Source organism: Phyllobates terribilis, unplaced genomic scaffold (genome assembly GCF_046119375.1).
Source record: "Phyllobates terribilis strain yellow unplaced genomic scaffold, ASM4611937v1 Scaffold_4__5_contigs__length_816908805, whole genome shotgun sequence".
NCBI lineage: Eukaryota > Metazoa > Chordata > Amphibia > Anura > Dendrobatidae > Phyllobates > Phyllobates terribilis.
Window position 1 is genome coordinate 308,280,952 of NW_027362764.1, and position 15,052 is coordinate 308,296,003.

Consider the following 15,052-nt stretch of genomic DNA (forward strand, 5'->3'; position numbering starts at 1 on the left):
CAAATAACACATCCTAGATCTGAATGAATGAACTATTGTCATTGAATACTTTTTTCTGTACAAAGTTGAATGTGCTGACAACAAAATCACACAAAAATCATCAATGGAAATCAAATTTATTAACCAATGGAGGCCTGTATTTGGAGTTACCCCCAAAATTAAAGTGGAAAAACACACTACAGGCTGATCCAACCATGATATAATGTCCGTAAAACAAGTCAAAATAAGGCTCAGTATTGTGTGTGGCCTCCTTTGCCTGTATGACCTCCCTACAACGCCTGGGCATGCTCCTGATGAGGTTGCGGATGGTCTCCTGGGGGATCTCCTCCCAGACCTGGACTAAAGCATCCTCCAACTCCTGGACAGTCTGTGGTGCAACTTGACGTTGGTGGATGGAGCGAGACATGATGTCACAGATGTGCTCAATCGGATTCAGGTCTGGGGAACGGGCAGGCCAGTCCATAGCTTTAGCGCCTTCATCTTGCAGGAACTGCTTAAACACTCCAGCCACATGAGGTCTGGCATTGTCCTGCATTAGGAGGAAGCCAGGGCCAACCGCACCAGCATATGGTCTCACAAGGGGTCTGAGGATCTCCTCTCTGTACCTAATGGCAGTCAGGCTACCTCTGGTGAGCACATGGAGGGCTGTGCGGCCCTCCAAAGAAATGCCACCCCACACCATTACTGACCCACTGCCGAACCGGTCATGCTGAAGGATGTTGCAGGCAGCAGATCGCTCTCCACGGCGTCTCCAGACTCTGTCACGTCTGTCACATGTGCTCAGTGTGAACCTGCTTTCATCTGTGAAAAGCACAGGGCGCTAGTGGCGACTTTGCCAATCCTGGTGTTCTATGGCAAATGTTAAGTGTCCTGCACGGTGTTGGGCTGTGAGCACAAACCCCATCTGTGAAAGTTGGGCCTCATACCACCCTCATGGAGTCGGTTTCTAACCATTTGTGCAGACACATGCACATTTGTGGCCTGCTGGGGGTCATTTTACAGGGCTCTGACAGTGCTCCTCCTGTTCCTCCTTGCACAAAGGTGGAGGTAGCGGTCCTGCTGCTGGGTTGTTGCCCTCCTACAGCCCCCTCCACGTCTCCTGGTGTACTGGCCTATCTCCTGGTAGCGCCTCCAGCCTCTGGACACTACGCTGACAGACACAGCAAACCTTCTTGCCACAGCTCGCATTGATGTGCCATCCTGGATGAGCAGCACTACCTGAGCAAATTCTGTGGGTTGTAGAGTCCATCTCATGCTACCACGAGTGTGAAAGCAACACCAACATTCAAAAGTGACCAAAACATCTGCCAGAAAGCATTGGTACTGAGATGTGGTCTGTGGTCCCCACCTGCAGAACCACTGCTTTATTGAGTGTGTCTTGATAATTGCCAATAATTTGCATCTATTGTCTATTTCATTTGCGCAACAGCATGTGAAATTGATTGTCAATCAGTGTTGCTTCCTAAGTGGATAGTTTGATTTCACAGAAGTTTGATTCACTTGGAGTTATATTCTGTTGTTTAAGTGTTCCCTTTATTTTTTTGAGCAGTGTATATATACATATATAAATTGTTATTTATAGCTATTTGACTGCCCTCATTTTGTGACTCTGCGCGTTGCATTCTGACACCTGCATTACACATACATGAGTATAAACTCAGAGCAAAACACACACAGGGTATAAACATCTTCAACAGGTAAGTGTATTTCTTAACACAAGAGTATACCCATAGTAGATCAAGTAAAGACCTAGACGAGTCTCTCCAAAGGTAACCATAGGAGGGTATAAATAATTAAGTAGAACTATAATATGTCCACTCAGTCATATGTGGATAGCTGTCTGTGATCAACCAGGTGTATGCTAGTTTTACAGGTCCGGGTGGTGGAACCTCTGTGCTGGGATGCAAGGAGGGACCAGAGGGGCGTAACTAAGCGCCTACTCGGACCAACCCTGGCCACATGGCGGCTTAGCCAACTCCGTAAACCAAGGAGGGTCCCGGCAGGGGAACCAGGTGCCACACTGGGACCGACCTTGTGTGAGAGCAGGCGACTCCTACGGGTCAGGTGGCTGAGGCTGACAGTTCTAGCGGCAGGTAGCTTGATGGATGATCCGGGTAGGCAAGCAGGCGGGCACGTCAGGTAGACAGGCTGGCGGACACGGCTGATGGCAGGCTGGCACAGCTGACAGACAGACTGGCAGGCACTGGAACCTGAGGGCTGAGGAGAGTGTTAGCACACAAACAACAACCTTGCACAAGCACCTCCATTTTGGAGGAGGTGCCTTAAATAGGAGTGGTCCTCCGGCCATTGGCCGGGAACTCTTTAGGACGGCACGCACGGTCCCTTTAACAGGGAGGGAGCGCGCGCGCGGCCCCTTTAAGAGGGAGGGAGCGCGCCCTAAGCACAGTGCCCGGGAAGATGCGCGCAACAGCAGCAGGGGAGCTGGAGGAGGCCGAACCAGGACCGCGGCGGTGAGGGGAGCGGTGTCTCTACCCGGCAGGAGTCAGAGACGCCGGCGCTACAGTACCCCCCCCTTTAGGCCCGCAAGAAATTTTTCTAGAAGACGAGGGGCATGAATGTTCTCCCTGGGCTCCCAAGATCTCTCCTCAGGACCAAACCCCTTCCAATCCACAAGAAAGAAAGTCTTTCCTCTTACCCTCTTGATGGCCAAAATGTTTTCTACATCAAAGACGTCCTCAGCGGAGACTGGAGCTGGAGTGGTACCTGGATCGTCAGAAAAAGAATTAAGGACAACCGGTTTGAGGAGAGACACGAACGGACCAATGAACCGCAGACGCAACTTGTAAGATGGTATCTTGAGGCGAACATATTTGGAGGAAAGCCAGACCTTGTCTCCCGGACGGAATTGAGGCCGATCCAGATGTCTCTTCTCAGCATGCTTCTTCATCCACTCGGAGGACTGAAGGAGAGCAGATCTAGTGTCTTCCCAAATCACAGAAAATTCACAGACGAGAGACGCCGCGGCAGGGTTGTCCACTGAAGAGGAGACGGGAAACGGAATCCAGGGGTGTCGACCGTAGACCACAAAAAACGGAGACTTAGCAGACGACTCACTCACTTGGTTTTTATAGGAAAACTCGGCCCAGGGCAGGTGTTAGAACCCTCTTGTTTGTTTTTTCCATCTTGTTTTTTGCGGTCACGTGACCATCTGCCTTTATATTACAGCTCCGCCTTTTTGGCTGTGCTGGACTTCAGTGTTGTTTGACTGTTTTGCTAGCCAGGTGCTTCCATGCCTTTTTCTCTCAGTTCGCTTGGTCCTTTTGGGACGTCTAGTACCTTTTTGGCAGTTTATCTTTTGTGTTCTGCAACAACTTTCTCTGTTCAGGAGGTGTCCCATTTTTTGTTCCAGTCCTTAGTTCTTTTAGGGACCCCTTCCCTTTATTCTATAGGTCTTCGTTCAGACTAGCCTAGGACTAAGGCGGGACTGTTCACTAGGAACAGGCAGCCCGCTACATTGTAGGGATTCAGCTTAGTCTTACTGTAGGGAAAGCTTTCCTCTTCTTACCTAAGTACTTTTTTGCGGATCATAACAGTAAGTCCAGCCCTAAAATAAAGAAATATTAATACGGGGATCAGTATGGCTTCCATCCAGGATTTGGCTCAACGCAGGGGTTGACTCTGGAGGTGTTCAAGCTCCAGCAACACGTGAATAGCTGTTCCGGAGCGCATTTTGTGGAACCCAAGGTAGGACTGCCGGATGTTTTTTTATGGTAAACAGCAAGATTTTTTTTCTTTAAAAATGCTTGTTTGTTATATTTTCGTTTGAGACCAAGGTCCTCTGGGAATGAATCACAGCGCATTGGTTTTATTATGTCACTTTTGCGCAATGAACCACAAGGGTGGGCCTTTTCTCTTCAACCTAATGATCCATGTTTGAGGTCGGTAGAAGAGTTTTTTTCTGCTATGGGTCTATTATATGACGATCCTGATCGAATCTCATCTTCTGAGGCAGAACTCAGGCATTTGAATCAGGGGTCAGATGATGCTGATATTTATTGCACACACTTTAGAAGGTGGGCTTCTGAAGTCAGATGGGATGATCCTGCTCTGAAAAGTCTGTTTCTTGCTAGTCTGAGTGAAAGGGTTAAGGATTTGCTAATTGCATTCCCTGCACCTGAGACTCTGCAGGATGCCATGCAATTAGCTGTTCGTGTGGATAGGAGGCTGAGATCTAGGCAGAGTGAGGTAAAGACTCCTGTAATGCCTGGTCCTAGTCCCCAGAAAATCTGCTCAGATGGCGGAGAACCGATGGAGGTTGGGGCGATGTCGCTCTGCTCTCAGGAAAGAGACCAGAGGTTCGCCGAGGGATTGTGTCTTTATTGTGGTAAAGCTGACCATTTGATGAAGTGTTGTGAGCTTTGTTTAAGTAAAGAAAAAAAAAAGGTCAGGTACTCCTGTATAGCTTGTTTACGCTCTGCAGGAGTATTTCTTTCAGGGAGTACTACTTTGCAGGAAAATTTGATTGAATTTCAGGTATTTGTGGATTGTGGTTCAACACTTAATATGATTGATAAAGGGTTTTTGGAAAAACTTAATTTGAAATCCAAACCTTTGTCATCACCTATTTCTGTGATTACAATTGATAACACTCCCTTGAAATGTATTACAAACAAGGTTGCTGCATTTCCCCTCACTATCAATGGTCTTCACCAAGAAATTTTGGACTTGGTTGTATTAGATAATTTACCCTCTCTGGTCGTTCTAGGATTGCCTTGGTTAAAACTGCACAATCCTTTGCTGGACTGGTCTATTAATATGATAGTCTTGGAGTCCGAAATGCTATGATAAATGTTGTAATGGTCGAATTGCTGTGGGAAAAGGAGAATTACCTGTACCTATTCAAGATTTTTGGAGGGTTTTTTTGGAGGAGGAGTTGCAAGTTTTACCTCCTCATAGGGATTATGATTGCGCCATTGAGTTTATTCCGGGAGCTACTCTTCCCAAGAGTCTCTTATTTAATCTAACTATCCCTGAAAGAAAGGCCTTGGAGGAGTACATACAGACTAGCCTGGCTGCTGGTCACATTAGACCTTCTAAGTTGCCTGTGGCAGTTGGATTTTTCTTTGCTAAAAAAAAGGACGGGGGTTTGCGTCAGTGTCTGGATTTTCGTGAAATTAATAAGATTACCGTACGCAATTCCTACCCATTGCCGTTAATTCCTGACTTGATTAACCAGTTAGTGGGGGCCAAGTGGTTCTCTAGATTGATCTCCGGGGGGCATACAATTTGTTACGAGTGAAGGAGGGTGACGAATGGAAAACTGCTTTTAACACTCCGGTAGGTCATTTTGAGAATCTGGTGATGCCTTTTGGTCTTACCAATGCACCTGCATTTTTTCAGAACCTCATTAATGACATCTTGAGACCTTTGATTGGTAAGAATGTGGTTGTGTATTTGGATGACATTTTGATTTATTCGCCAAATCTGGAGTCCCATTAGCAGAGTGTACGTGAAGTTTTGCAGTTATTGAGTGATAATTCACTCTTTGCTAAGCTGGAGAAATGTGAGTTCACTGTGCAGAAAATTAGTTTTTTGGGCTACATTGTCTCCAGCGATGGCTTTGAGATGGACCCAGTGAAGATTCAGGCTGTGCAGGAATGGCCTAGTCCTATTGGTTTGAAATCTATACAGAGATTTTTGCGTTTTGCCAATTATTACAGGAAATTCATTAAGAATTTTTCTGTAATTGTTAAGCCTCTAACCAATCTCACCAGGAAAGGTGCGAATACTGTCCAATGGTCTACTGAGGCCATTGAAGCGTTTAAGTATCTCAAAGAGAGGTTCAGTTCAGCCCCTAGCCTTATGCAGCCTGATGAGACCAAACCTTTTTGGTCGAAGTCGATGCTTCATTGGTGGGGGTCAGAGCAGTTTTGTCTCAGGAGAACAGGAATGGAGTACATCCTTGTGCCTTCTTTTCGAAAAAAAATTCGGAAACCGAATTGAATTGTGATGTTGGAAATCGGGAGTTGCTGGCTATTAAACTCGCGTTTGAACATTGGCGTCATTTTTTGGAAGGCGCTAGATTTCCTATTCAGGTTTTCACAGATCATAAGAATTTGATCTATCTGGATGCTGCCAAGCGCTTGAATGCCCGTCAAGCTAGGTGGGCACTTTTTGTTTCTCGGTTTCATTTTTCTGTTTCCTACAGTGCCTACAAGTAGTATTCAACCCCCTGCAGATTTAGCTGGTTTGATAAGATGCAAATAAGTTAGAGCCTTCAAACTGCAAACGAGAGTAGGTTTTATGAACAGAAGCATAAATCTTACAAACCAAAAAGTTATGTTGCTCAGTTGAATTTTATTAAATTTTAAACATAAAAGTGTGGGTCAATTATTATTCAACCCCTATGTTTAATATTTTGTGGAATAACCCTTGTTTGCAATTACAGCTAATAATCGTCTTTTATAAGACCTGATCAGGCCGGCACAGGTCTGTGGCGTTATCTTGGCCCACTCCTCCATGCAGATCTTCTCCAAGTTATCTAGGTTCTTTGGGTGTCTCATGTGGACTTTATTCTTGAGCTCCTTCCACAAGTTTTCAATTGGGTTAAGGTCAGGAGACTGACTAGGCCACTCCAACACCTTGACTTTTTCCCCTATTGAACCAGGCCTTGGTTTTCTTGGCTGTGTGCTTTGGGTCGTTGTCTTGTTGGAAGATGAAATTACGACCCATCTTAAGATCCTTGATGGAGGAGCGGAGGTTCTTGGCCAAAATCTCCAGGTAGGCTGTGCTATCAATCTTCCCATGGATGCGGACCAGATGGCCAGGCCCCTTGGCAGAGAAACAGCCCCACAGCATGATGCTGCCACCACCATGCTTGACTGTAGGGATGGTATTCTTGGGGTCGTATGCAGTGCCATCCAGTCTCCAAACGTCATGTGTGTGGTTGGCACCAAAGATCTCGATCTTGGTCTCATCAGACCATAGAACCTTGAACCAGTCTGTCTCAGAGTCCTCCAAGTGATCATGAGCAAACTGTAGACGAGCCTTGACATGACGCTTTGAAAGTAAAGGTACCTTATGGGCTCGTCTGGAACGGAGACCATTGCGGTGGAGTACGTTACTTATGGTATTGACTGAAACCAATGTCCCCACTGCCATGATATCTTCCCGGAGCTCCTTCCTTGTTGTCCTTGGGTTAGCCTTGACTCTTCGGACAAGCCTGTCCTCGGCACGGGAGGACACTTTCAAAGGCTGTCCTGGCCGTGGAAGGCTAACAGTAGTTCCATAAGCCTTCCACTTACGGATGATGCTCCCAACAGTGGAGACAGGTAGGCTCAACTTCTTGTAAAGGGTTTTGTACCCTTTGCCAGCCTTGTGACCCTCCACGATCTTGTCTCTGATGGCCTTGGAATGCTCCTTTGTCTTTCCCATGTTGACCATGTCTGAGTGCTGTTCACAAGTTTGGGGAGGGTCTTAAATAGTCAGAAAAGGCTGGCAAAAGAGATCTTTAATCCACACATGTGAAGCTCATTATTCTTCGTGCCTGAACTACTTCTTAATACTTTAGGGGGACCAAACAGAATTCTTGTGGTTTGAGGGGTTGAATAATAAATGACACTCTGAATTAACTTTTAACGTTTTAAAAAAAAAAACAAAAGAAAAAAACAAAAACAAAATTTGCTGCAGTGCATTTCCCACTTCCAGGCTGATCTACAGTACAAATGTCACAATGCCAAGTTAATTCCGCATGTGTCAACCAGCTAAATCTGCAGGGGGTTGAATACTACTTGTAGGCACTGTATATCCCTGGTACTAAGAATGTTAAAGCCAATGCTTTATCTCGCAGCTTCTCTCCTGAGGTCGGTGCCGAGGAGGAGGAGAACATTTTACAGAAAGGAGTTGTGGTGGCGGCATTGGACTCCGTTTTGGAGAATGGGATTCTGAAAGCTCAAGATGATGCTGTTAGGACCCTCCTGTTAGTTTTTTCTATCTTGTGTTTTGCGGTCACGTGACATCTGCCTTTATATTCCAGCTCCGCCCTTCTGGCTGTGCTGGACTTCAGTGTTGTTTGACTGTTTTGCTAGCCTGGTGCTTCGGTGACTATCTCTGTCAGTTCGCTTGGTCCTCTCGGACCTCTAGTACTTTTTGTCAGTTTGTCTTTTTTGTGTTCTGCAACAACTTCTGTTTAGGAGGTGTCCCATTTTTGTTCCAGTCCTTAGTTATTTTAGGGACCCCTCCATTAATTCTATAGGTCTTCGTTCAGACTAGCTGAGGACTAACAAAAAAGAAGCAAGACAAAAATATATCTCATACCCTACCATAATTATATATAAATGTAAAGCAAAATTGCATAATAAATATAGGGTACTTAGTGAACTATTTTTGATCAAAAAAAGTATACAAGCCGTCCCACCAGCGGCAAGGTGACCCTAAATTGGGACGGTACCTATACTGCCTATATTAAAAACCTTACTGTATATCAAAGTTGAAGTAATGCATATAAAAGGGTAGACAAATAGGACCGGGTCCCAACTCCAGACCACCTAGGCCCGTGGTAAGCTACATATATACCAATCAGCTCAACAAAGGGCATGCCACACCCTTAAATTGCACAGAATGCAAACAAGTCAAAAAACCAGACAATGTGAACTGAGGTCTAAGATGGCAGACATACAAGAAACAGAGGCATGTTCACACTAGCAAAAAAGAAGCAAGACAAAAATATATCTCATACCCTACCATAATTATATATAAATGTAAAGCAAAATTGCATAATAAATATAGGGTACTTAGTGAACTATTTTTGATCAAAAAAAGTATACAAGCCGTCCCACCAGCGGCAAGGTGACCCTAAATTGGGACGGTACCTATACTGCCTATATTAAAAACCTTACTGTATATCAAAGTTGAAGTAATGCATATAAAAGGGTAGACAAATAGGACCGGGTCCCAACTCCAGACCACCTAGGCCCGTGGTAAGCTACATATATACCAATCAGCTCAACAAAGGGCATGCCACACCCTTAAATTGCACAGAATGCAAACAAGTCAAAAAACCAGACAATGTGAACTGAGGTCTAAGATGGCAGACATACAAGAAACAGAGGCATGTTCACACTAGCAAAAAAGAAGCAAGACAAAAATATATCTCATACCCTACCATAATTATATATAAATGTAAAGCAAAATTGCATAATAAATATAGGGTACTTAGTGAACTATTTTTGATCAAAAAAAGTATACAAGCCGTCCCACCAGCCGCAGGAGTTTCGGAGACTAAGAGACTTATCATTCGCTGTTTATGGTGGCCTGGATGGCAGAAGGAAGTCATCAAGTGGGTGCGTCAGTGTACTGTGTGTGCTAGGTCAAAGGCTGCGGGGTTGCTTTGCCCTCTGGAGGTTCCTAGTGCGCCTTGGATGCATCTCACTATGGATTTTATAACTGATCTTCCTGTGTCCGAGGGTTTTACTGTCATCTGGGTGGTCGTGGACCGTTTTAGTAAGATGTGTCATTTCGTTCCATTCATTAAGTTGCCCTGCGCCAAGACACTTGCTAAGGCGTTTGTTTGTTAAGGAGATTGTCAAGCTCCATGGCGTTCCCACGGATATTGTTTCTGATAGAGGACCTCAGTTTGTGGCTCGCTTTTGGCGTGCTTTTTGTGACAGGTTGGGAGTCCATTTGTCATTTTCGTCTGGTTATCATCCTGAGTCTAATGGACAGACTGAAAGAAAGAACCAGGATGTTGAACAGTTTTTGCATTGCGCCAAGACACTTGCTAAGGCGTTTGTTTGTTAAGGAGATTGTCAAGCTCCATGGCGTTCCCACGGATATTGTTTCTGATAGAGGACCTCAGTTTGTGGCTCGCTTTTGCCGTGCTTTTTGTGACAGGTTGGGAGTCCATTTGTCATTTTCGTCTGGTTATCATCCTGAGTCGAATGGACAGACTGAAAGAAAGAACCAGGATGTTGAACAGTTTTTGCGTTGTTTTGTGGCGGACAATCAAGTGGTGTGGTCTGAGTTTCTGCCTCTCGCAGAATTTGCTCTTAACAATCATACATCCTCCTCTGCTGGGTGTTCTTCTTTTTTTGTTGTATTGGGAGACATCCGTCTTTTGGTTCGTTCTCCAAATTGGGCTCGGCGGTGCCGGAGGAGGAGAATTTTTCCGGTGATTTGGAGAGAGTTTGGATTAATGTACTTTGCAACCTTCAAGAGGCTAACAAGAAGTCCAAGAAGTATTTTGACAGGAAACCTAAAGAGGTTTTGTTTACTGTGGGTGACATGGTTTGGTTGTCCTCGAAGAACCTGCGGTTGAGGATTCCCTCTAAAAAACTGGGTCCTAAGTTTGTGGGTCCATTTAAAGTGCTTCAGGTTGTTAACCCGTCTGCTGTTAGATTGGATGTCCCTACTTCTTGATAGATTAATCCTGTGTTTCATGTTTCCTTGTTGAAAAAGGCTGACGTATCTGATAGGGACGCCACTGTCACAGTTCCTCCTGTGGTGGAAGACGGCGAATTTGAAATTTCACCTATCTTGAATTCTAGATGGCATAGAGGGAGATTACAGTATCTTGTCTCCTAGAAGGGTTTCGGTCCCGAAGACAACTCCTGGGTAAGGACGGATGATGTCTCTGCTCCTAGACTTGTTAAATCTTTCCACAGGAGGTTTCCGGATAGGCCTGGGCCTGGAGTATCGGGAGAATCCTCATAAAAGAGGGGGTACTGTTAGAACCCTCCTGTTAGTTTTTTCTATCTTGTGTTTTGCGGTCACGTGACCATCTGCCTTTATATTCCAGCTCCGCCCTTCTGGCTGTGCTGGACTTCAGTGTTGTTTGACTGTTTTGCTAGCCTGGTGCTTCAGTGCCTATCTCTGTCAGTTCTCTTGGTCCTCTGGGACCTCTAGTACTTTTTGTCAGTTTGTCTTTTTGTGTTCTGCAACAACTTCTTTTTAGGAGGTGTCACATTTTTGTTCCAGTCCTTAGTTCTTTTAGGGACCCCTCCCTTAATTCTATAGGTCTTTGTTCAGACTAGCCGAGGACTAAGGCGGGTCTGTTCACTAGGAACAGTCAGCCCGCTACATCGTAGGGATTCAGCTTAGTCTTACAGTAGGGACAGCTTTCCAGTATCTTTCCTTAGTACATGTTGCAGATCATAACAGATGCTCCATCTAACACTCCCCATGGGAGGTTGTTCGTGCCTAGAACCTTTAGGAGAGACTTGTTTGTGGAGTGTTATGAGTCTCGGTTGGCAGGTCATCCAGAAGTTTCTGAGACTAAGAGACTTATCAGTCGCAGTTTTTGGTGGCCTGGATGGCAGAAAGAAGTCATCAAGTGGGTGCGTCAATGTATGGTGTGTGCTAGGTCAAAGGCTTCACATACTCCTGCTGTGGGGTTGCTTTGCCCTCTGGAGGTTCCTAGTGCGCCTTGAACGCATCTCACAATGGATTTTATTACTGATCTGCCCGTGTCCGAGGGTTTTACTGTCATCTGGGTGGTCGTGGACCGTTTTAGTAAGATGTGTCATTTGGTTCCATTCGTTAAGTTGCCCTGCGCCAAGACACTTGCTAAGGCATTTGTTAAGGAGATTGTAAAGCTTCATTGCGTTCCCACGGATATTGTTTCTGATAGAGGACCTCAGTTTGTGGCTCGCTTTTGGTGTGCTTTTTGTGACAGGTTGGGAGTCCATTTGTCATTTTCGTCTGGGTATCATCCTGAGTCTAATGGACAGACTGAAAGAAAGAACCAGGATGTAGAACAGTTTTTGCGATGTTTTGTGGCGGACAATCAAGAGGTGTGGTCTGAGTTTCTGCCTCTCGCAGAATTTGCTCTTAACAATCATACATCCTCCTCAGCTGGGTGTTCTCCTTTTATTTGTTGCACTGGGAAACATCCGTCTTTTGGTTCGTTCTCCAAATTGGGCTCGGCGGTGCTGGAGGAGGAGAATTTTTCCAGCGATTTGGAGAGAGTTTGGACTAATGTACTTTGCAACCTTCAAGAGGCTAACAAGAAGTCCAAGAAGTATTTTGAAAAGAAACGAAAGGAGGTTTTGTTTACTGTGGGTGACATGGTTTGGTTGTCCTCAAGGAACCTACGGTTGAAGATTCCCTCTAAAACACTGGGTCTTAAGTTTGTGGGTCCATTTAAAGTGCTTCAGGTTGTTAATCCATCTGCTGTTAGGTGTAGCGTCGGCGTCCCTGCCTCCTGCTAGGCAGGGACGCTGTTCCCCTCACCTCTCCACTCCGTGCCCGGCGTCCTCCTCCCGCTCTGCTGGCAGCGCGCGCTGCTTCCCGGCCACTGTGCTTAGGGCGCGCGCGCTCCCCCTCTCTTAAAGGGGCCGCGCGCGCCGTCCTAAGGAGTCCCCGGCCAATGGACGGAGGACCTCACCATATATAAGGCACCTCCTCCAAAATGGAGGTGCCCGAGCAATGTTGTTGCAAAGCCTTCACTCTGCTTCAGCCCTCAGGTCCCGTTACCAGTTACCTGCCAGTCACCTGCCAGATTCCTGCCTGTTACCTGCCAGATTCCTGCTTGATACCTGCCTGATATCCGTTTACCTGCTTGCAAGCCTGCGGTCCGACGGTCTGCCTTCCGACACCTGTCAGTCTGTCTATGGACCAGCCTGCCCGCTCACCTGGGAGCGCTCGCCTGCTACCTGTCTGCTAGCCTACCTGGAGGCTCCGCCGTCACTTGCCGTGACCACCTGCCTGTCCAGAGACTCTTGCCTGCTCACCTGGGAGCGCTCACCTGCTACCTGTCTGCTAGCCTACCTGGAGACTCTGCCGTCACTTGCCGTGACCACCTGCCTGTCCAGAGACTCTTGCCTGCTCACCTGGGAGCGCTCACCTGCTACCTGTCTGCTAGCCTACCTGGAGGCTCTGCCGTCACTTGCCGTGACCACCTGCCTGTCCAAAGACTCTCGCCCGCTCACCTGGGAGCACTCACCAGCCACCTGCCTGCTGTCCTTCTACCCAGAGACTGTCCCTGTCACTTGCCGTGAGAACCCGTCCTTCTACCCAGAGACTGTCCCTGTCACTTGCCGTGAGTACCCGTCCTTCTACTCAGAGACTGTCCCTGTCACTTGCCGTGACTCCCTGCCCTTCTACCCAGAGACTGTCCCTGTCACTTGCCGTGACTACCTGCCCGTCTTCCCTGGGAGCCACCCGCTTCCTTACAAGGACCGCCCCCTTGTATAGTTGCTCAGAGGTTCCGCCTCCCAGACCCGTTACATTAGGTTGGATGTTCCTACTTCCTGGAAGATTAATCCTGTGTTTCATGTTTCCTTGTTGAAAAAGGCAGATGTATCTGATAGGGATGCCACTGTCTCAGTTCCTCCTGTGGTGGAAGACGGCGAATATGAAATTTCACGTATCTTGAATTCTAGATGGCATAGAGGGACATTACAGTATCTCGTCTCCTGGAAGGGTTTCGGTCCCGAAGACAACTCCTGGGTAAGGACGGATGATGTCTCTGCTGCTAGGCTTGTTAGAGCTTTCCACAAGAGGTTTCCGGATAGGCCTGGGCCTGGAGGATCCGGAGGATCCTCTTAAAAGAGGGGGTACTGTTAGAACCCTCCTGTTTGTTGTTTTGCGGTCACATGACCATTTGCCTTTATTCCAGCTCCGCCTTTTTGTCTGTGCTGGACTTCAGTGTTATTTGACTGTTTTGCTAGCCAGGTGCTTCTGTGCCTATATCTCTCAGTTCGCTTGGTCCTTTTGGGACCTCTAGTACCTTTTTGTCAGTTTATCTTTTGTGTTCTGCAACAACTTTCTCTGTTCAGGAGGTGTCCCATTTTTTTCCAGTCCTTAGTTCTTTTAGGGACCCCTTCCCTTTATTCTATAGGTCTTCGTTCAGACTAGCCTAGGTCTAAGGCTATGTGCCCACGATGCAGAAACGCTCCGGATTTTTCCTAAGCGTTTCTGCATTTCCCTGGCAGAAAAAACGCATGCGGATTGTACATGCGTTTTTCCTGCCAGGGACATACGGATGTGAAGCGTCCTTCACATGCATTTCCGCATGCGTGTTGACAAGCGCTTTCCAAGCGATTTTAGCATCACTTGTAAAGTGCTTGTCAACTTGGTCACACTATATAAATCCATGCAAACGGCATGGATTTATATAGTGTGACCCCAAAGAATGGTTAAAAATAAAAAGATAAATCTATATTTACCTTCCGATGACCCCCGGAGTCTTGCTTTGCTCCGTCCTGGCTGCCGGCAGATTGCGGTACACTGAAGGACCTGCCGACGTCAGCATCGCGTGACCCGTCACATGACTATGACGTCAGCGTAGGTCCTTCAGTCCACCGCGATCTGCCGGCATGGGTGGATGAGTTCAGCGGGTGCCGTCAGAAGGTAAATATAACATTTATTTTTTATTTTATTCTTTTTTTCACAGGTTCTATGGTACCCGGGTCCGGAGGAGAGTCTCCTGTCCTCCATACCCGGGTACCATCCGCACATTGTAACGCATGGAATGCGCATCTACATATACAGTAATGCGGAATCCATGCGTTCCATTGCAAGTCAATGGCGGCGAAAACGCAGCGCTTCCGCAAAATAATTGTTACTGCTGCGTTTTTTTCCGCAATGATAATCTGCAGCGGAAATTTCCGCAGCATGTGCACAGCACATGCAGATTATTATTGGGGAACATGGCAGGCCTTCTACCATGCGCTTTTTAAGCGTTTCTGCAGCGTTTTTGCCGCTGCGGAAACGCTTAAAAAACGCATCATGGGCACACAGCCTAAGGCGGGTCTGTTCGCTAGGAACAGGCAGCCCGCTACATCGTAGGGATTCAGCTTAGTCTTACTGTAGGGAAAGCTTTCCCCTTCTTTCCTTAGTACTTGTTTGCAGATCATAACAGTAGCTAAATGCATACAGAGCTTAACTGCTGAAGTATCTGTCCCAAAGCAAAAAGGTCTATATAGCATAGATAACATTAGAATGCATAGGACTCCCACTGCAAATACAAACGGAAACAGTCTTACCGAGTCCTGCAGTACAAATATGGCTCATTCAATACCGGTGTGGTGTCAAACTCACGGGTTCCACAACCTGGTAAGTTTAGAAAAGAATATAGGAAGAAGTATATACT